The 21024-nt window shown below is 40.7% G+C and overlaps 1 protein-coding gene across 2 annotated transcripts in view; it reads left to right on the forward strand.

The window, feature by feature from the left end:
- The first annotated feature begins 505 nt into the window (after positions 1-505).
- RERE (arginine-glutamic acid dipeptide repeats) overlaps positions 506-21024 on the forward strand; it is a 366213-nt gene continuing 345694 nt past the window's right edge. For both annotated transcript variants that reach the window (XM_072975465.1, XM_072975468.1), the window contains exon 1: positions 506-1030. The gene's annotated coding sequence lies outside the window, so the exon portion shown is untranslated. The remainder of the gene's footprint in view (positions 1031-21024) is intronic.

The following is a 21024-nucleotide window of genomic DNA, read 5'->3' on the forward strand; positions in this document are numbered from 1 at the left end:
TTGAATACGTTAATGCGCATCAGAATTTCTAATCTTTGGGCGAATTGGTCGAACCCACTCCATTGCCCCCCCAGGGATATGAATCCGCGTCTTAAGTGACTGAAAAGGCAAATCCTGACCCCAGTAATAACAGGAGCAACTGGACTCTGGCCAAATCCGCCCCTGGGAACTGCCCGCTGAGCGTCGAGGCCGGGGCCCCGCACAAAGACGCGGGCGGCGGGGAGCCCAGCCCACTACCCGGCAGCCGCCTGGAGCGCGCGTTCCAGCCGGGCCGCGTCGTCGCCACAGCTCGGCCGCTCCCCTCCTTCTCTTCGGTTTATTTTATTAGACAGAAAAAAAAAAAAAAAAAAAAAAGAGGGAGCTAGAGAGAGCGCAAAGAAGTCCCGCCCCTCCGCCCGCCCTCCGCCTCCCATTGGCCCGGCCTCCGCGCGCGTCACGCCGGGCAGCACCAATGGAGGCGCGCGATACTGCGAGGTGGGCCGGGCCCGAGCGCGGAGTGGGCGGCGGGTCGGTGCAGCAGCCCCGCCGCGGCTCGGCCACCATCGCCGAGGCGCCGCTGCTCCCACAGACGCTCGCGAGCCGACCCCCGCGCTCCCAGCCTCCTCTACCTCCCGCACCCCCGAGACGCTCGCCCGCCTCGGGTCTCGCCCCCGCCTCCGCCTCCCCGCTCCTCTCCCCTCGCTCGCCTCCCACATTGTCTCTGCCTCGTTTTCTCTCCTAGTTGAGGGGGAAAAAAATCACCATCATCTTCCAGGAGAGCCCCCTCGCCCTCAGAGAAACAAAACCAGACATGGTCCTGGGCTCCCGCTCCTGAGGGATTGGCCGAGCGAGGCGCAGGGAGCCTGTGGAGCCCGCACGAGAAGTCACGGGAGGGAAACCCCCGCCGCCCCCGGCCCCGTCCCTGCGGCCCGCCCGTCCTCGGCCCGAGCCCAGCGGCCCCAGCCCCGCGGGCCTCCCGCCGCGTCCCCCCACGCTTTCCCGGGAGCCGGCCGAACACACCTCCATTGATGGTGTAGCGCATCCGGGGGAGGTAAGTCTCCAACCTGTCCGCGCGCGGCGTCTGCTCGCCCTTTTGGCCCCTGGGGCGGGCGAAGGGTCGGCGTGGGAGCCGTGGTCCGGGGTTGGGGGCCGCGCGCGGGCCGGGCGGACGCGGATACGGGGCTCGGCCCTGTGCGGGCCAGGTAGCCGTCCTACCCGCCTGCTGACCCCGGCTCTTTGCTGCTTATTCATGCTCTTGTTTGACTTGTCTGAGGTTAAACTGTTTCATGTGACTAAATTATGGGCTGAACTAGAGGGAGGAGGAAAGAAAGTCCAGGACTGAAACTGTAAATTTCTTGAATGTTTGTGGATTTGGGGGTCTTGGGGGCCGACTTTCCTAAAAGTATCATTTTCACCTTAGTGGAAGATTCTCTCTTTGTGTTTGAAATCTCTAGTTCTCTGCTCTGTGTGATTCTTGAGTTTTAAGACCCAAAATCACTTGCAGCGAAATAGGATTCTTCCTACTATGTTTTAGTTCTGCTCCCTGAAAAAGAGTGTCTTCTAGTTTTATTATTTTTTAAGGTTTTGGGGGGAAAGAAAAGTAGTTTTTACACAGATCGTTTGTGTGTGTGTGTTGGAAGGGGGAAAGTATTGCAGGTTTCCTTTGAAACTGGTTGCTTGAGAAGTTGATGAAAGGAAAACAAAATGATTCATTGTTGAATTGTCATTTTCCTCTGCCTCTTTTCCAAGGTTTGCTTACAATTTTTCTGGATTACAGACTTCAAACATTGATTTAAGCAAAATGTGTCCTTGAGAAACTGGGTACTTTAAATGTTTCAGTGTGTGTTGCTATTTTAAGGTACATTTAGAAAGTACTTTTGTATAAATCTTGAAATAGCCTTCTCCAAAGCAATTTTTTAAACACAAAAAAGGTAACTAGGAAAAGGGTGACTTGGTGAATTGCAAATCCAACATTTTAATGTAACACCAGTTAATGCATCCTGTGTTTAGATTTGAAACAGTTTTGATAATTGCTTTCCATTTAAAGAGAGACCTTTTTGTCTGGTGTACACTGGTTTCTTTGGTCTCAGTCCGTTGGGGGAGGGGAGAAATGATGGATCTATACGATAATAAAATCATCTTTGGCTAGCTGTTTCCTCTCCTGGATTTGCTTGCTGAGTTAATTCCACCGTAAATTAGAAACCAGTTTTGATTTTGATGGCCTAGGCTGGATGGAAAGCTGGCTTCCAGCTCTCCCTGTTGTTGAGGTCGAAGGGAAAAGAGGCAGAGACAGACACACACACAAACACACGCACACGCGCGCGCACACACACACACACACAATACCAGGCTGAGGGCTCATTGTTCTTCCATACACATATTCATTCTCTCTCTCCCATATTTGGGACTAGGTTTGCACAGACAAACACAGCTCTTTTTGGGAGAGAGGAGAGGAGATGGGGGAAGGGTGGGTGCTTTTCTTCTTCAGCTTTCTTTCACCCATCTCCTGTCTGGCCTTTTTTGCAACCTTGTAAGAGGCAGAAGAGTGCATCGGAAACGAAAGGACACTCAAACACATGTTTAGAGACTCCTCTTTTCCACTGCCCTTTCTTCCCCTTGCAGCCCTGATTTCTACTGCTCTTTCTTTTTTGTGTGTGTAAAGATAAAATCTCTCATTGTATGTTGTGGCCTTGTAGTCAGCTTTCGTATTCCTCATTGCCCCTGACTTTGTTGGGGACAGTGATTTGTTCATTTGACCCTTAATATAGTGAATGTGGCCAGGGCCGGCTTTTCTAGGTAGAGGTAGATTGTCTCAGTTAAGATAATAAAGATTGTATTTGGGGTTAATTGTTAGTGAAGTGTGTGTGTGTTTATGTTTTGACATATTAGTGGTCTGAAGGTTTGTTAGTCAGATATGCTGGCTGTTGAGCTCTCAGTGTGTTTGTTTTGTAAATAGAGGTTGTAAGAAAAGATCTGGTTTTCTGCTTTGGAAGCTAATGTAGAGGCTTCCTGGAACACTGGACAGGGAATGACTGAGAGAGTACAGCTGGGCTAAACCCCGCTCTGGGCCAAGGATGGAGGCTGGTGTGAATAGTATGGGGTGCAGGATAGCTTCTACTGGTTAATTGCTTTTAAGGATCCAGACGAATAGGATGGGGGAGGGGATTAACGGCTGAGGCCTAATGATTTTCTTTTGAACACGGTTGTAGTGCTTTCTTGCAAATGCCACTTCCCCGAGCTGCTAATACAGATGCCCTTTGACAGCCACGGTTACATTGAGGCCTTTTCCATTATTGGCTGTATCTTGACATTAATTTGTTCTATTATTAGAAGTATTTATACACTGTGACTTCCAAGGACTCTGTCTTTTTATAAGAAATACAGTTTGTCTTGAAATATTACAATAAGGGGGTTTATTTGTGTTCTTTGTGTTGGAAACTCTACATACACTTGCAGTCTTTAAAAAGTTTTTGATAACATTAGTAAAAAGTCAAATAGACCTACCCTGTAGAAAGGAAATATCCTAGCACCAGGCCCAGAGGTTTTCCTCCGAGACTTAACAGGGACGAGCAGGCAGGGGTAGGGGGTAGGAGAGGTGCTAAAATCAGCATTGTGCACACGTGATAATGTTGCATTGCAGTAGCGTTGTTTTCAACAGTCATATAAACATAAATAAAATTAAGTCTGATAGGATAACTTGTTCTTTGGATTAGGCTTTAAAAAATAGATGCAAGAGAACATGTGAAATGAGTTTGTACAGATAAACACAGAAAACCAAATTCCTGTTCAAAGACTTCTAAACCGAGGTGTAGTTTCAGAGATAATCTGCTTGATAAATGCCTCAAGGGATTTTTATTATCACACATCCTAACCCATCTCAATTGTTTTAACGTAATGAACTGTTAAAGAGGCTTGCTGTGGCGAAGGGGCCTCAGTGTAGAATAAACATCTCTTCCAGACCGGCTACTCTTAGGAATTTGAGTTCTGATTCACTTTGCTTTCAGAACTTGGAGTGTCATCTCTTAAGTGGTGGATCTTTTACAATGAAATGTGAACAGTTCAAATGTATTATTTATTCAGCAGGTACAGAGTCAGGTAATTTCAATCCAGTATATTCTCTGCCGGTGTTTTGTTGCACGGTAGCTAGAGTAACTGAGAACCAATTCACAACAAAAAGGTAATCCAAATCAAGAAATAAACGCACCAGTTACTTCTTCAATTTTGACTTATTGGTTACTCAAAAAGTTTCTAAAAAGTGAGGCAGTAATCACTGTCAAGTCTTGCAACAATTATATGAAATACTGAACAGAAGTCTGCCAGGTGCTGTAAAAACACACACACAAACATGGCCTGTGCCCTTCTAAAATTTTTTGTATGTTGAATATTATTATGGATTTGGTAAGCACTCCTTGCTTTTAAAATTAGTTTTGAATCTTCAACATCTTGTTCAAATCTTAGTAATCAGGAAAACATTTAAGTAGTAAAGTAAGTTGTATATACCAAGTTCTTTGGGGAATTTTGTGCTCTTCTCCTAACTAGTTTTGGCAGCTTCTTTTGCAGTTGATTTAAAGGTGAAGATAGCAGAATATTCAGATGTTTAAGTGAGTCATTAGTGTAACATAGCTGTGAACTTCATTGCACACACACATATACACCCTGAAACAAGACACTATTGTCTTACAGAATCAGTTTCTGATAACACTGTGCTCTCGTTCATCATAGGGTTTTTCAACAACCAGGAATTCCTCTTGAATCATATTTAAGTGATTGTTACTTATTAGTGTCTTGGTAATTATTCCAAATTTGTAGCTTTACTTGTCCTATTTAAGTGTGATTTTGGTGAGCCTGTTGGCTTGTGCTTGGTTTTTGGTCTGGTAGTGTTCTAGTGTTTTTTAAATAATGAGAAGAAATGAGCAATTATGTTTTAGAAAATAGTTAAGATTGCTCAAGTCATTTTAATGGAGGTGCTGGGAATTGAATCCAGGACCTCGTGCATGCTAAGCACGAACTCTACCACTGAGCTATCCTCTCCCTCCAAGGTTGCTTCAGTCATTCTAATGAACATTTGACCACAAATAACTCAAACATGCTTAAATACTAAATATATTTACTAGATTGTAGTTTTGTTAGGAATTGTGGTTTGTCTAACTTGGTGTGGCACACGATGTAAGATGTAATGTGTGTCTCTATATTAGGTAACTGGGTCAGATAGGACTGCTAATACTGTGTAAGAGGCTTTTTGGTAAAGTGACCTGTTTGTGCTCGTGTAAAATTGTTATTTTTATTTGGTAAAAGTTGCCAGTATGTCAGCAACTGTAAGCAACATATTAACTGGAATATTTCCTTATATGGTTACATTACAAAATGATAAGACCTCTTAATTCATAGGTCACTTGGTATTTGAGGAATTCTTACAGCCTGTTTGTCTTGGGCTTTTGCATCAGAAGCTGAAGCTATGGGCCATGCCCTGGTTTTCAACAAGTCATACACGTGATTTGTAAGAGTTTTGGGCAAGGAACAGGGAGTCTTTCTTGTCATGTCACATATCGGGGGAAAGTGGAACAGAAACTTAAACCTTGAGAGTCAGGCCACACAGAAGCAGCCCAGGTGCAGACAGGCGGGCGGCATGGGTGCGGGGATGCTGTTATGGATGTGGACCTCTCCCTGGCTTTAGTGACCACATTACTTCGTTGCCTCCCCAGCAGGAAGAGTCTGTGGACCCATAAACCCTGGTGCCAGGCCTGTGTATGGTTGTCCAGACTGTGTGTAGCATAAGGACACTACTCAGGGGTCCAGTATTTACATTATGGGCTTGGACTAACCTGAAGGAGAGCTTGTGAACAGACCTGGCCATGCAACATCTCTAGACAGTCCTGAAGCAGCATGGGAGAGCCCCTCCTGCAAGAACCCATCCCAGCATGCTCTCAGCAGCACCTGCATGCACACATTCATTGATGCCTATGTGTGTTCATCAGCTCTGAGGTCTGTTCCTGACCCCCTTACTTCTTCCGGGGATGGGGAGCTTGGGTGGGGTAGAGTGGTGGTGGCATTTAATGTGTGTGGGGTGAATACAGTTCAGGGGGAGTGTGAGCCCGGAGAACGTGGGCATGTGTCAGCATGTGTGAATTCAGAGCAGCTGCCTGGAGAGGCTCTGGAAACCTCTCCCTCCCCGGGCAGAACCTGGCTACACTGGGGAGGGGTAGCCACACTGGCACAGCTTTGCTTCATCCCTCATGGGGTGGGTAGGCTCTGGACGCTGAGTTAAAAACATGTTTGATACATGGAAACATCATTCCGGTGAATTTAAATTGGATACTTCTTATTAACCCCAGAGCCAGTGTTCCCCCGCCCACTCACGCCTCTTTCCCTTCCCTGTCCCTTCCTTCTCCCTTCCTTCTGTGCGGGTCACTGGGTGTGACTGAGGGGCGTCATCCGGCTTCGATCCCACACACTCTAGCAGGGCTGCCACATATGGTTGTTCAGGGTGAACAGTAATAACTCTAGCTTAAATTTTTTACTGGAGGAAGGTGTTCCTTCCTGCACAAGGCACTAAACAGCCACAGCTGGCTGGCCTAATCCTCTACCATTCACTCTGTTTTATCTCTAGTTTCTTTATCTTTATGCCTTTGCTCAAAGGCATAAAGCAGAGGCTTAAAGATACTTCTGCTTTATGCTTTAGTCCACTTCCACTAAGGTCTCTTTATATATTTAGTTAACATTTCCCAAAAGAGAAGATCTGATAGGTTGTTAAGTTATCATCAGTATTGGTAATGGGTTTGGGGCCAGACCACCTCTTCAGCTCCCTACCTGCCTTCCAGATTGTGGGTGCTCACCCCTTCATGCCGTCTCTCACGAGACACACAGGAGCTGAGGAGGGGTGGGGTGGGAGGCATTCTGAGCCATGGCCTATGGAAAGGGGAAGTTTTTTCTTCTGTTATAGCCTATTATATTTTTCCCATCTTCAGTTTCCCTGACATCTGGTGCACCTGTTGTTGCTTTGATAACAATTTATTTTGCTTTAAGAATGCTGCATAGTCGTAGCTGATAGTCAGTTATGCTCTCTTTTTTTAGGTGAAATCGTTTTATTACATTTGTCTTCTTTTATTTCCTGTGACTCTACCTTTTCACCTACCTGCCTACCCAAGTTGGTGTTCTCCAAACTATATTCGTGGCATACTAATATGCTGCAAGTATTTTCAGTGTTCTGAGGTGAAATAATTTTATAATGCATATAAGCACCTTAAAGCCTTAGAAACGTCCTGTGGTATGTAGAGGTGTTTTGTTCTGTTTTTTTTTGGGAAGGGGAGTTTGGTGGTTTTTTTCATTTCAATGGGAACCAATATTCTTCAGAACAGTTTGAGAAATACGTGTTAACTTAATCCTTTCTTAATCAAGTGGCTTGTCCTTTTTTCCTTCCTTAATAATGAAGTCAGTTCTGAGTGTTACTGTCCTCATGCTTTGCTGCTCTGTATTATTTTTCTTCAAGAATGTTTTGCATTGGTATTTCCAAGGGTACAACGTGATTGCTTTCTCCACCTTATACAGACATCATTCTGGAGTTGTTTTTGATTGTTGAACTTGTTACTCCTCATTGCATCTTTTAATTGGATGAATCAAATCAGTGTTTTTCTCCCCTCCCCTCCAGTAGCTATACTCTTATTCTGGATTTAATCATGTCATTTTTGGACAACTGCAGTCAATTGATAAGCACCGGCAAGACTCTTTTAACAGATAATAAACAAAACCAAGTACTTAACTATGTAGTTTGTTGAGGTAAGCCTCATAGGTGTGCAGGGACGAAGAGCATAGTGCTGGCCGTGGTGTGTGCCTAGCTGTGAGCAGCTAAGGAGGAGTGCTTTAGAGACACAGAATGCTGTGAGCTTGTATTAGTTGTGTATTGCTGCCTAACAAATTACCTCAAAACTTGGTGACAACGCAGTAAACATTTATCGTCTCAGTTGCTGCGGTCAGTTGCTTGGCAGTGGCTTAGCTGAGTGGCTCTGGCTCACAGGTCTCTCTTGAGGTTGCACTCAAGGTGTCAGCCGGAGCTGCAGTCATCGGAAGTCCTGCCTGGGCTGGAGGCACTGCTTGCATGGGGCCCGCTCACTGGGCTGTGGACAGAAGGCCTCTGCAGGGAGCCTCAGTTGCTTGCCACGTGGACCTCCATGTGTTTATTTGAATGACCTTCCATCGCATTTGGCTTCTGCCAGAATGAGCAGAGAGAGAGAAAGAGAGAGAAGGAAAGAGAAAGCAAGGGGGAAGTCTTCTATGTTCTAGTTTCAGAAGTCACACTCTGTCACTCCCATCATATTCTGTCAGTCCAAATCAGAATCAAGTTCCTAAGCCACCTCACAGGCAGAAAGAAGGGAATTGAGCTCAAGCTCTTGAAAGGAGGAGTATCAATTAATTTGTAGATTTTAAAACCACCACAGAGGTTCAAGTGAGAGAGATTAAAAAAGTTTTCACTTTTGATTAATTATCTTCAAGCGATGCTCTGCTTTAACTAGCAGGGAGTTGCTGGTTCTTAGAGGAGAGTGACATGACCATAACCTCACATTATTGTCTTCCCCCTACTTTTGTTGAAATATCATTTACTTCCTACTTTCTTTCTGTTGTTCTTACATCAGATTTAATCTATTTCAGTTAAAACTGTGCTTGGGACACAGTGCCTTAAGTTTTTTGGTTTGGTTACTCATATTTCTTAGCAGTTAAATACCTTTTCTTCAGTTCTTTAAACTTCCACTCATTTATCACTTCATATCTTGTGTTAATGTTTATTATTTGTATTTATATCTTATAGTTAAACACATTCTTTCCATTAGATTGTAAACCCCTTGAAGGCAGAAAGCTTTCCTTTAATTCACCAGTGTGTATACTCTCATGTGGAATTGGATATATGCTAAAAGACTTCACTGTGTTTTTAAGATGCCGTCAATAGGAAGATGTGCCACTATTTTATGTACCACTAAGAAAGAAAATAATGCTGCCAATTAAACTGTGTGAGCTCTGTCCCAGTTCCAGTTGTGTCCAAATGTAAAACATCATGCAGCTTAGAATCACTGAAATACGGCCCTCTGTTGAGGCCATCTTTTCACAACTGTATATTCCTTGGAAAGCATTTCTGAAGATAGATCTTAGAGCGGATTATTTTCTCCCATTGAAACAGTGTTACAGGTGGTGTTCTTGCCTAAAGATTTAGTGTGAAGAACTTAGCTATGACCAGCAGTACATTAAAAACTGATGCTACCACAATAAACCTGTAATCATGGTAGCTAAATTATGTTCTGGTTCTCATAGAGTAGGTATAACTATTATATTTTGATTTATAATATGCTATGTTTTATATAAGAATGTACAAGATAATGTACTATATGTTTTACATATAATATACAAAAATACTTACCACCCTACTGATCATCAGTTTTAAATATTGGTATTCCTCATGATTCTGTCCGTTAACTTCTCCCTCATCACTGTCTTCGAGAGTGATCTCATTCCACTTAGTGCTTCCAGCCTGCAGGTTTATAAATACAGCGCTGATATCTTTCCTGAGATACAAATTCGTGTTGCCCTCTGTCTCCTTGGGTGTCTTCTGGCCACCGAGCTTCAAAATTCACTAATCTGTCCACTGTTAGCCATTATACTATTGTAGCAAAGTAGTTAAGAGCTCTAGACTCTGTTCCCAGCCTTCTGCTATTAACTCTATGATTTTAGGCAAGTTACTTACCTTCTGTGTCTCAGTTTCCTCATCTGTAAAGTAGTGGTAATAACAGTACCCATAAGTTTGTCGTGAGGACTAGCGTAATTAATATGAATGAAGTGCTTAAAATGTCTCTGGGAAATAATAAGTGCTCAATAAAAGCCTATTTTTATTGTTATTGCTGTTATCATTGTCATCAATAGCTCAAGCTTTCCACTGCATTCCCTTTCTTTTTCTGCAACACTCAACAACTGGGAGATATTTAGGAGCAGTGGGTCAACTCTAGAGGGCTCAAATAAGTTCTCTCTCTCTAAGTTGCCGACTGAGAAGTTTTTACTATTCCTTGAATAGGAAATGCTACAAACAGTACATGATTAAATATAAACTGAATGACACAGACCATAGGGTAATGGTGAGGTTTGGGTGTTAATAATCAGTCATAGCTTAGCTGTTCCTTTTCCTCGTGATGTTCCTGGAGGAAGGAGATTTATGTAAGTAGACTAATGGCAAGTGGGAAATTCAGAGTATTATTTTATTATTAATTGGACTTTTGGCCAAAATACCAGTACAGAGCTGTCTACTAAACTGGGTTGGAGTGTGTATTGCTTAAACTTAAGGCCTAGACAAGAGATCTCCCTTTCTCCTAAATCTCACCATCTAACTACTTTGGCTGGCTACTTTACTGAAGACCCGAATATTAGTCTTTTAGAGCATGTGTGAGAGAAATGAGTAAAAGCAGGCTAGCCAACTCTTGCATATATGTGTGTGTAACTTTTAATCTGCTCTTAATATTCAAACTTATAGACAGATCCAAACAGTGTTTTGAACTGTGACCCAATCAGATTAACAGTCTTTCCTCTTAGAGAGGTTCAGGAAGGTAGGATATGGAGAGAGAGATGGAGCAGGGCATCTTGTTGGTCCAGCTTCAGCTCTCTAGTGATCTTGGTTTCATGGCCTCTGAGGGATAACTAAAAACAGTTGGCTATCTGTCTAGCAGCCCTACATTCTTACTTTTTTTGGGTCAGCTCCAGGGACCTAGGGGGAGCTGCAAAGTATTTTTTCAAATTTAAGGGTCAGGTTAATCTTTGAGGTGAAATTAAGGAGAAATGTCTTGTGATAAATAAGATTTGCCATTTGGAAAAGTGGCCCATCATAAATGATAGCCATCGTGACATTTCAGGAGTGTGCTGATTTTAATTTTGGTGACGGGAGTGAGATCTTTGAGAAGTATGATTATATATGATTATGTATAGCAGAGCAGAGCTGAAGCCTAATCATATATACTCAGTTTGAAACAAGAATTTGGTAACAGAGTGGGATGGTTAACTTGGAGGCTAAAGAGGCACCTAGAGTGTTGATTTCAGATTTTGCAACCTCAGATACATTACTCAGGTGAACGAACTCCAGGAGGATAGAGGCCACATCTGCTTTGATCCCTTCTGTGCTCCTTGCATCAGTAGTTAGGCATTCACTTGTACAGTGAATGAATAATTTTATTGTATGGTGTTAATTGATGTCTACAGTAAAGGAGATTTGGCTTAATCTCTTGACCCCAAGGCATATTCAGGAAGGTGATTTTTGGACAAATTCTTGATAATGACATTTGCATATCATATATTGTATAGAAAAACATTTTAGAGTTTCCTAGTTATTTGAATCATCAAAAATGAGTTTTTAAAAAAAATGAGTTTTTATTTTAATCCTAGTAAGATTAAAATATGTATTAGAAATTGTTTAATGAAGTAGTACTTAATAAATACATATAAAATCCTTTCTTTATAGTCTTGCCTGGTATTAAGTAGGATTAGATACAGCAATGAGTGACAGAAACCCAAAATAAAAGACTTGAACAAGATGGAAGTTTCTTTTCTTTCATGTAAATCATGGACAGTTCTGAGCCAGTATGGAGCCTTTCATGCTCATTGGGGACCCAGCTTTCCATTTAGCCAAAGATAGCCTGTCCAGTTCCTGTCTCATGTCTGTATTTTCCCCAGTAGGAAAGAGGCAAGGGCAGAAGCTGGGCACATCCTCATCCTGCGAAGGTACTTCCTACAAATCACATCACTTCTGCTTTGTCCTTTAATTATAACCAAATCACAGGGCCCCAGATAGCTGCAAGGGAAGCTGGAAAGTGTTGTCTTTGTTGGAGGTGGCTGTGTTCCTGGTCAAAAACCAGAGGTTCTGTTACTTTGGAGGAAGGAATGATTGCAGGACAGCTGTCAATCTGTGCCATGAATCCCAGTGGATAATGTGGTATTAACTAACACATTTGGTAATTTGATATTTAGTATTATTTATAAGAATATCATACTACTATAATGAGTTCAGTATTCAGTGTAGAATTTTTACTAAAACTTATTTTGATCTAATGATGCTTTCAGATTTTTATTGCTACGTAAATTTTCTAACAAGATGAACTGACTTTTGATTTGAACATTCTAATCTTAGTAGTATAACCTGCACTGCGTGTTTTTTTATTTTCATAGCATCCATTATAGTAGGAATAATTACTGAAATTTCCTGTGTTTTTATACACTAAACATGATTAAAGACCTCTTAGAGGCGGGGTGGGTATAACTCTGTGGTAGAGCACATGCTTAGCATGCACGAGTTCCTGAATTCAATCCCAGTATCACCATTAAAAAACTAAAGGGAAAAAAAAAAGATCTCTTAGAAACATTTAATTCTTACTATTTTGTAACTATTAATATGATATAAAAATGCTTTTAATAATACTTTATTAATATTCCTTGAGATATATAGCTTTACAAAACATTACATTTTTCTTTAAGATTTTATATATAATGGCTTAGCACCTTTTTCAATAGCTTAGTGTGAATTTTAGAGGCTTTATGGAGTCCTTAAGCAGTTTTTGTACTATGAAAAAACTCTGATAACTTGGTTTATAGATATGCTTGAATGAATCTGTAAGTTTCTTGATAATGAACAATGACTTTTCTTCTCACAGTCAGGATAAATTTAGTTTTATTAAGTCATAGGACACAGTTTATCTTTCTATCTGTTGGTTGTCATGTTTTATTTGCCCCAGCATACAACTACACAGTGTACAATTGTATAATTGTCATAAATTTACCTTTAAATGCCATTTGCAGATAATTTCTGTCAAGTTAGACCCACATTATGAATATGTTAAAAAGTTATATTGTTCCAGCACTTCTTAAAACCCTGTGAAGGAAACTGATCGTAGTGATTGCCTTTTAGGAAGGCATACAGGAAAGGTGGAGAGGGCTCCTTACCTTCATACTCTTATTGTTTGTCATATGTAAATATTACCTAATTAAAACAAATACATAAGAAAAATATGTGCTTTTTATTTTTAGATTCTTGTCATTCTCTTTTTATTGTGTGCTTTAGTGAAATATCAGCTTAATTTACGTATGAAGTGGGGCATACACAAGGACCTAGACACTGATTGTGTGCCTTTGAAGAATTTTCTCCCTAATAGGAATGACATGTACAGAGTTGAGTACTAGGTAGAAGCAAGTGCCTCAAGAGATGATGGTACTGTGGTTTAAGAATGAGAATTAGCTCTGGCTGGGGGCATTAGGGAAGATTTGATGGAGGAGGAGGTGTTTAACTTGTGTTTTGAAGGATCGGCAGGATTTGGACATGTGATAAATAGCTAAGAGGATTTCAGGCAGGAAATTGCATGGAGCAAAGGCACAGAGGCTAAAACATTGGAAATGGTGAGTACTTTTTCTGCTTCTATGATGAGAATTATTAAATTGTGTTTCAATTCACTTTAAAAAATTCTTTTAAAATGTTCTGTAGCAGATGCAGGCAGACATAGTTCTTTCAACTCAGATTATTTATATTTGAAGCTGGAACCGTAGAGCACTGGAAAGACAGGTTGGGGTCATAGCCTGGGGAGATTTAACACCAGGGTGAGACTGTGTGAGAGCCTGAAGCTTTCAGATTAAAATCAAGTTGCAATTATAAAATTAACATATGCTCATTGTAATTGATTCATACAGTTCAAAAAGAGTAGCACCCACTCCCCCAATGTTCCAGACATTTTCTGTGCATATATAAATAAGCACGTATGTACCTGCTATACATACATACTATCTTGAATTGTGCTTTTTTATGTAATATTTCAAGCACATATTTTTCAAGTCAGTTGTAATTATACCTTAAGTCTTTCTTTTAAACTGCATAGTGGATGTTGTGTAGATGCATACTTGACAGGTGATGAACACTTAAATGGGTTCTGATTTTTTTTTTAATCCTTGTGCATGTACAATTATATAGATATATCTGCAGGATAAATTCTTAGAAGCGGAATTGCTGCAGCAATAGGTATGTGCATTTTTAATTTTGAAAGCTGTTAATAACTTGCCCTCCAGGATGTGCCGATGTACACAAGGAGTATTTTAGGGTTCAGATTTCCTTATCTCCCGGAGAACCTTGGATATTACGAAAGTTCTTGATCTTTGCAAAATGTGCAGTATCTTATTTTAGTTTGCGTCTTTGACCATGAGTGAAGTTGATGATCTTTTTATATATCAAAATTTCAAAATACACATTTTTGTGGTCTCTCAGTAATAGGGCCATGTGGTTTATGTTATATGGAGCAGTTCTTTCCAAATACCATTTATTTATTTTAAAAAGTAACAGCTTTATTGAGATACAATTCACATACTGTAAAAGTTACTCTTTTAAAGTGTACAATTTGTGGGTTTTAGTCATTTATTTTATAACTGAGTGCCTACTATTGCTTTATTATTTGTAGTAGATAATTAGCTATTAAGCTAAACTTGAGGTTCTCCCTTTCTTTCCAAGCTCATTACCACATCAGGCCAAATGAAATGGGAAATGCAACTTTTCTTGTTATTTTTCCAGCTTATAGGCCTCTCTTACCTGAGAGTGCAGTCTGGCTGGCTGGGTTCTGAAATGGAATTATGCATGACAACTGCTTTGGAATCTCACTGCTTTAGTACTGGATGGGGAGTGATTTCTTTCAAATAACTTGTAGTTGAAACTGATTTCCAACTGCTAGAGGTGATACAAACTTTTTGATTTTTTTCTGAAAATTTTAAAAATACGGAGTCTGAAGTGAAACAGGCTTCTGAAGTAAAAGGATTTAAAAATATGGTAAGTGTTTAAAATTAGTAAGTCAGTTTTTTTATTTTTACATGGGTAATTCAACTCCTTTGTAGTTACTATGGTCATTTTTTACCTTAGAGATTTCTTAGTATCTACTGGTTTGTGTGTGTGTGTATGTGTGTATGAGAGAGAGAGAGAGAGAGAGAGAGAGAGTGAGTGATGATTACATTGCTTCACTTTAAGTACAGTAATGATCTGGCCTGTGTTTCTGTTATGCTTCACAGATATTTTTGTGTGGAGAAAAGCATACTGTTAACGTGTTAGATTGATTTCTTAATTTAAATCTTTCTGTCTTCTAGCATTGGCTCCCATCTAGTAGGGTCCCAGGCAGCTCCTGTCCAGGGACTCTTACTACTGGCCACGTCTTTATGGTTGTTCCACTTGGGAAAAGATGTTGATGGAGGCTCATAGTAGATGGTTTTCTATTGATTTTGATAGACCTAAGTTATCACTCTTTCTTTCGGTTTTATAAAGTAATACTTTAAATGTATACTTCCCTGTTCTTCTTCTTAGTAAAATTATCTTAAAACTGTGATTCTTTGCATTTTAACCCCCTTATTTTTCTGTTGTTTTTCCATCTTTTTATACTTCTTCTGTTTTGGAAAGTTATTTTTGATTGGTTTGGTTTTAGGCCTTTAAATTAAAATGTCTGCTCTTTTTCTCCCTTGACATGTCTTTTGTTCTTACCAGTTTTTTCATGTTTTAGGTTTTTTCCTACCAAAAAGCCCCTTGGCCTTTGGCTTGTAGCTTTGACTAAAGTGGATTTTGTCTTGGGCTTTTGATTAGACTTTCTTTTCCTTTAGCTCTTCATAGGGAGATTGAAGATGGTGCTGACACTTGAGTCACTAGCGTGATTAGTTAGGAGAAGACTAATGTGGCTTGAATATAGCATTTAGCTTAGTTTATGGGTGTTTGCATTTCCACGTGAGGGCTGTTTCCTGGCTTAGAAGCATTGTCCTAAAAAAAAATACCAAAATAAAATTCTTGAGTGCTGTGTGCATTTGGGTCAAGGTGAGATATGAGAACTGGGTGACCCATGGAGGAACAGTGTTTCTAACTCTAGAAACAATGTTTTGCTAAGAGATGTGATGTTGGCTTGACAGGAGAGAATAACTGGGTTTTTTAAACACACTGTGTATGTGCTGTGTAATTCATGTTTTTTCTTGCTTCACTAAAACGTCCTGCACTCTGACAGCCAAACATCATTATAAATAAGTTTGATTGGTTAGGACGAGAAGACCTGGAGTCTGATTCCACCTGCTTGTGGGCTTGAGATGTGATGAACTGCACTGCTTCCTTAGTTGTCAAATGAGGACTGCAGTCCATAAGCTGAAATGAAAAAATAGATATGGAAATTAATTGACAATATAAACTACACACATCTGAAGTAATTTAGTTATCTTTTTCTTTGTCAGGAGCTAGGCTATTGCAACCCACAACCCTTACTTAATCGTGGAGTATTTAGCCTCCATCATATTACTTCTAGGGAAATCCACTGTTTTCTTGATGTATTTCTTACACAAACACTGCATGCGGACGTATTTGTTCCGAATAGTTTTATGCAGGTACTACTGAGTGCTCAATTAGTGTTTAGCTGTAGTAGAGAACTTAGGTATTTTGTCCTAAAGTAAAACTTTTGTTATCATTATATGACAAGAGACATCAAAAAGGCATTTCATGAAAGGATAATGCATTGCCTTTTTCTTCTCTTTTAACCAATTCAGCAATTTTTAAATCCCAGGAATCTGTAAATATATATATATTTTTTTGGTGGAAAAATACAATACAGATGACATCAATAGGTTGTTGTTTGAGTTAGGAATAACAGCAGGTAGCAGTTTTTCCTGCCACCTCAATCACAGGCCCAGGAAGTTTTAGTATTAAGATACAGAGAAACCTAGAGTTAGCTTGTAGCCCCTGAAATGATTTCAGAGGCTGTTTTTCTTTCTGAAGTTGCTTATTCCAGTCTAATTGCTTTGAAAGGAAACTTTGAAGCTTGTTTTTACTTTCTGGGAGTCAAAGATTAACTTGTAATTGAAACAGTTAACATGAATCTTTCTTTTTCCCCCCTTTAAAAAAGCCCAAAACTGTCCTGAGTCAGGAGAGAGTTGTCAGGTTAAATGCTTAATTTGTTTTCTCACTTGGTTTGGATGTTTGGAGTAATTTCTCCCCTTAAAAATCAAATTCTGTAGGATGTGGCCATATTTTTATCACTCCCTTGTTAGGATACAGGTGCTGACAAATTTCTTGCATTCCCAGAGTCCATTTTGCTTGAGTCTTGCCTGCCTTCTTGCAATTTTCCAGGATGCCGATGCCATCCTTGCTGTGTGGGGCTGGCTTTGAAATCCAAGACATCTTTTGAGGATATGGAAAGACTGTAGAGGATGGAGATGTTAAGGTTGCAGCATGCTTGCAGAGTACTACATGCTGTTGATATGCTTGCTCTAGTGATTCATGATCCTCGGAAATTTATGCCTCTGATTCTGCTGTCATCGAGGTGGGTCTCAGCCCTGTCGGTGCATTGCTCAGAAATGATTCACTTTAAACTCCCAATATAAAAACAGACCACTGCTTCATGGTATCTTTAAACCTTCTTAAAACTGAGAGAAAATGCTAGGTGTACGACACCACTAAAAAGCATCCAAACTCTGGAGAAGGTGTTAGAGAATTGAGTGTTGCTAAAGCACCAAGGAGGAGGAGGCTGACCTATTTTGAGCTCATCTGTGACACCTCTTTAGTTTAGAAAATTCTAGTGATGATGAATAGGCATAGCTGCATGTTTGAGGTTTGATTTCACTTTAGATACGGTGACAGTCATCTGTTTTCTTTTAGGAGGTGAGTGTCTAGCAGTAACTGCATGTGCACCGTGTCACAATGACTGCAGGACCACTTACAGAGATGCTTTGTGGAGGGCTTTAGCCTCCTATTCATGGTGTTACTGAGAAAGGAACTGTGACCATTTGATGTAATTTGGACAGAAGACCTGTTGTTTGTGTTATGTTGTATTAGAGGTCAGTATTTGAGTTTCTCTGTTTTAGTGGATGTTATAGAGAAAGAATCTCTAAGAATAACAGAAGACTGTGAAATTAACCAGACGAATAGTTCAGCGTGTACCCAGGGATGAGGGGAACCTGTCAGTACTTGTGATTACCTGGTTTCTGCTGTGAACTACTGAACTGATGTTTATTTTTAGATGCAAAGAAGAAGTTCTACAACTTGGTATTCTTTCCAGTTATAAATGGGTTATGAAAAGATGTAACTTGGGCTTTATTAAGTGAGGAAGAAGGTGCCCTTCTGGTTTATCTTTTCCTGTGAGGCTTCACCTGTTCTGTTGATAAGTTCTGGGAGAGAATTATTCTCAGCTTATAGTGATGATGTACTTTACTTGTCCTCAAATCGTTTCTGACAAAGTTTTTTTCCTCATATTTTCTGTTCTTCTTGATTTTTAGAGAATTACAGATTTGAAACCAATGTCTTTTTCTTAAACACAGTGTGCTCCCTTTTCTTCTTTGGTTCCTATGGATGTGTTTAATTTGAAAAAAAAATTTCGGAAGAATCATACTTTCCATGTACCTATACTAATCACAAAAAGGAAAGTTCAGTCTTGTTTTTCTGGAAGGATAGACAAGATGATTAATAAGTGAAGCAGCAGTTATTATCGAAATGATGTATAATTTCAGGCCGTAGCTTCTAGGAGGCTGCTCTTAGCTAAGTCTCCTTCTGGTGAGGGAGCATCTGAGTTGGGCTTGTTGGCAGTAGTGTTTTTGTGTGTCTCTTGCAGGGCACTATTCTAGGCCTGGGAGCTCAAAGATGAGTAAGATGTGTCCCTGCTCTCACAAAGTTCATGACCAAAAGGAGGGAACAGATATGAATTAAAAAAAAATCACTAAAATACAGTCTGAAGAGCACTATAGTAGAAGCAGAAACATGTTCTGACAGCCCAGAGTGAGAAGCTTAGGTACACCTTGGACATTTACGTAGCACTTAATGGAGAAAACAGAAGACATCTGTACTGTTTGTCAACAGTAAAGATTTTCAGCCCCTTCAGGCAGCTACATTTATTGTGGATGTGTGGCCTGGTGTAACTGGGATGAGGTTTTCCTTGTCACTAACTTTTCCAAGGAATAGAAGGTCCTTTTTTTCCTGGAGGAGATTGGGGACCCTAATCCTGTATTCTCCTGAACCTGAAATACCCATCTATATGTTTGTTTACATTTAAGAGCATTCTCTCAGAGCTTAAATGAAAATAATTTTGTTCATTTTTCCTCAGCCCTCTTTTTGGGGGGGGTTCTTTTTAAGTAAAGAAAAAGGAGTCCTATAGCAGGAGGACTTACCATTGCCCCTTGACCTTCTCCTCTGCCTTAGGAACTTGCACACTTACTTGGTTGAAAACATACTACAAGGAAATTAGGTGCTGATCTGATTTACATGTCTTCCTCTTTGAGTGGTCGGGGCACAATGTTTGGTTTTTCAACTCATTTTCTCCTGCCAACTTTTCTTCCTCCCTAAATAAGAAGTAAAGCCTGACTTTTTTTTCCTTCTGGAAGAAGTTTTCAGAAAAACTAAGATATTTCTGTGTGGAGGCTGTGAAGCATTGTTTAAAAATAAATTTATTAGCATTTTAATAAATGACACAGGGATCACTTTGGGGCTTTATTAATTAAACATTAAGCTGTTTGTCATACCTATTACATCCATATTTCTCTTACTGGCATTAAATCTATTCATTCGTTCACCAAATAGATTTATTTTTCATTTATACCATTATTTATTATTTGCTAGATAATGTGGAAGGTGCTGGGGAGGCGTGCACTATGGTGCTGTTTGCCAGCATTAGGAGTAAATAAATGAATTGATAAATAAACAAAAATAAATCTGTTTCCTGTGCCAAGGGGGCATGTAAATCCAGTCCTAATCGTGGTGCTTAAGCCTGTAGTTCCAGAGAGAAGCAGCTGGCACTGAATTCTGCCTGGCTTAACCTTCCACCAGCCAGCCAACTGGTATTGGATGTGTATTTTCCAAGTTTAATAGTGTTGTAAGTGGGATGTAAAAGAAGTAAAAGTTATTACCTTGTCTTGTAAGAATACAGCATTTAGGGATTTCCAGAACAAAAGTGAAACTACTTATTATATAGCATAACAAATGTAACTCAAATTCAGGCTAACTAGAGATTATTGTAGGTTAAAGAAATCGACTAAAGATCCATTGAGAAGCTAAGAGTGGGGCCTTGAAGTATGAGTGTTGTTTGAATAGGAACTGGGAGAGCAGGTTAGAGCAGTCCAGGCAGGGTCAGTCTGAGGCAGGAATGAGGATGGTGTGTACAGGGTCAAAGAAGGAGAGCCTGCTTGGAGTAGAGAGCCTGTGGGGAGGAACAGGGTGGGGTAAGTTAGGTGGACCAAATGATAGAAGCTTAAAATGCACAGAATTCCTATTGGCGCCTGACAGGTATGGGGGGAGAAAGTAGCAAGGTAGCCAGAAACTGGAGGCCTCTCTGAGTACTTTTGGCCCCAAACTTGTAACGTGGTGATAGGAGGTGCATTGCCACTCCTGGGAAAGATGTGTACGTGCTCTTGTGTGCTGTGTTAAAACTGCTTCCTGTCCCTACTCGTGTTTGTTCACGTGGTAGGACAGACTGGGGAAAAGAGATATAAAAAAATAAGCACAGTGATACAAGAAAAAGAGTGTGGGATGAGAGGATGGCCGTGTCCCAGGTCTCAGTTGAGTCCCTGGGATGTGCCCTGCCAAGTGTGGGTCCTTGGCTTTGTGCAGGAAAGAATTCAAGAGTGAGCCATCGGTGAGTAAAGGTAGATTTATTCAGAGAGATGCACACTCCATAGACAGAGTGCAGGCCGTTTCAGAAGACAAGGGAAAGGCCGCGTGGTGTAGGGGTTGGGTGCTCAGTTTAAAGTAAAAGTAGACACACACTCTATGGACAGGGTCCGTCTCACTCAGAAAGGAGAGTGGCCACAGGTGTGGGGAGGTTGTTAGTTTTTATATGGGCTCAGTAACTTCATATGCTAGCCAGAGGGAGGATTATTCCAACTACTTTGGGAAAGGGGTGGGGATTCCCAGGGGTTGGGCCACTGCCTACTTTGACGTTTTGTGGTCAGCCTTAAAACTGTCATAGTGCCTGTGGGAGTGCCATCCGTCATGCTAATATTCAGTGTGTAATGAAGTTCAGGGTCTCCTGGAAGTCAGATCTCCTGCCGTCTTGGGCC

Source organism: Vicugna pacos, chromosome 13 (genome assembly GCF_048564905.1).
Source record: "Vicugna pacos chromosome 13, VicPac4, whole genome shotgun sequence".
In the NCBI taxonomy this organism is placed as follows: domain Eukaryota; kingdom Metazoa; phylum Chordata; class Mammalia; order Artiodactyla; family Camelidae; genus Vicugna; species Vicugna pacos.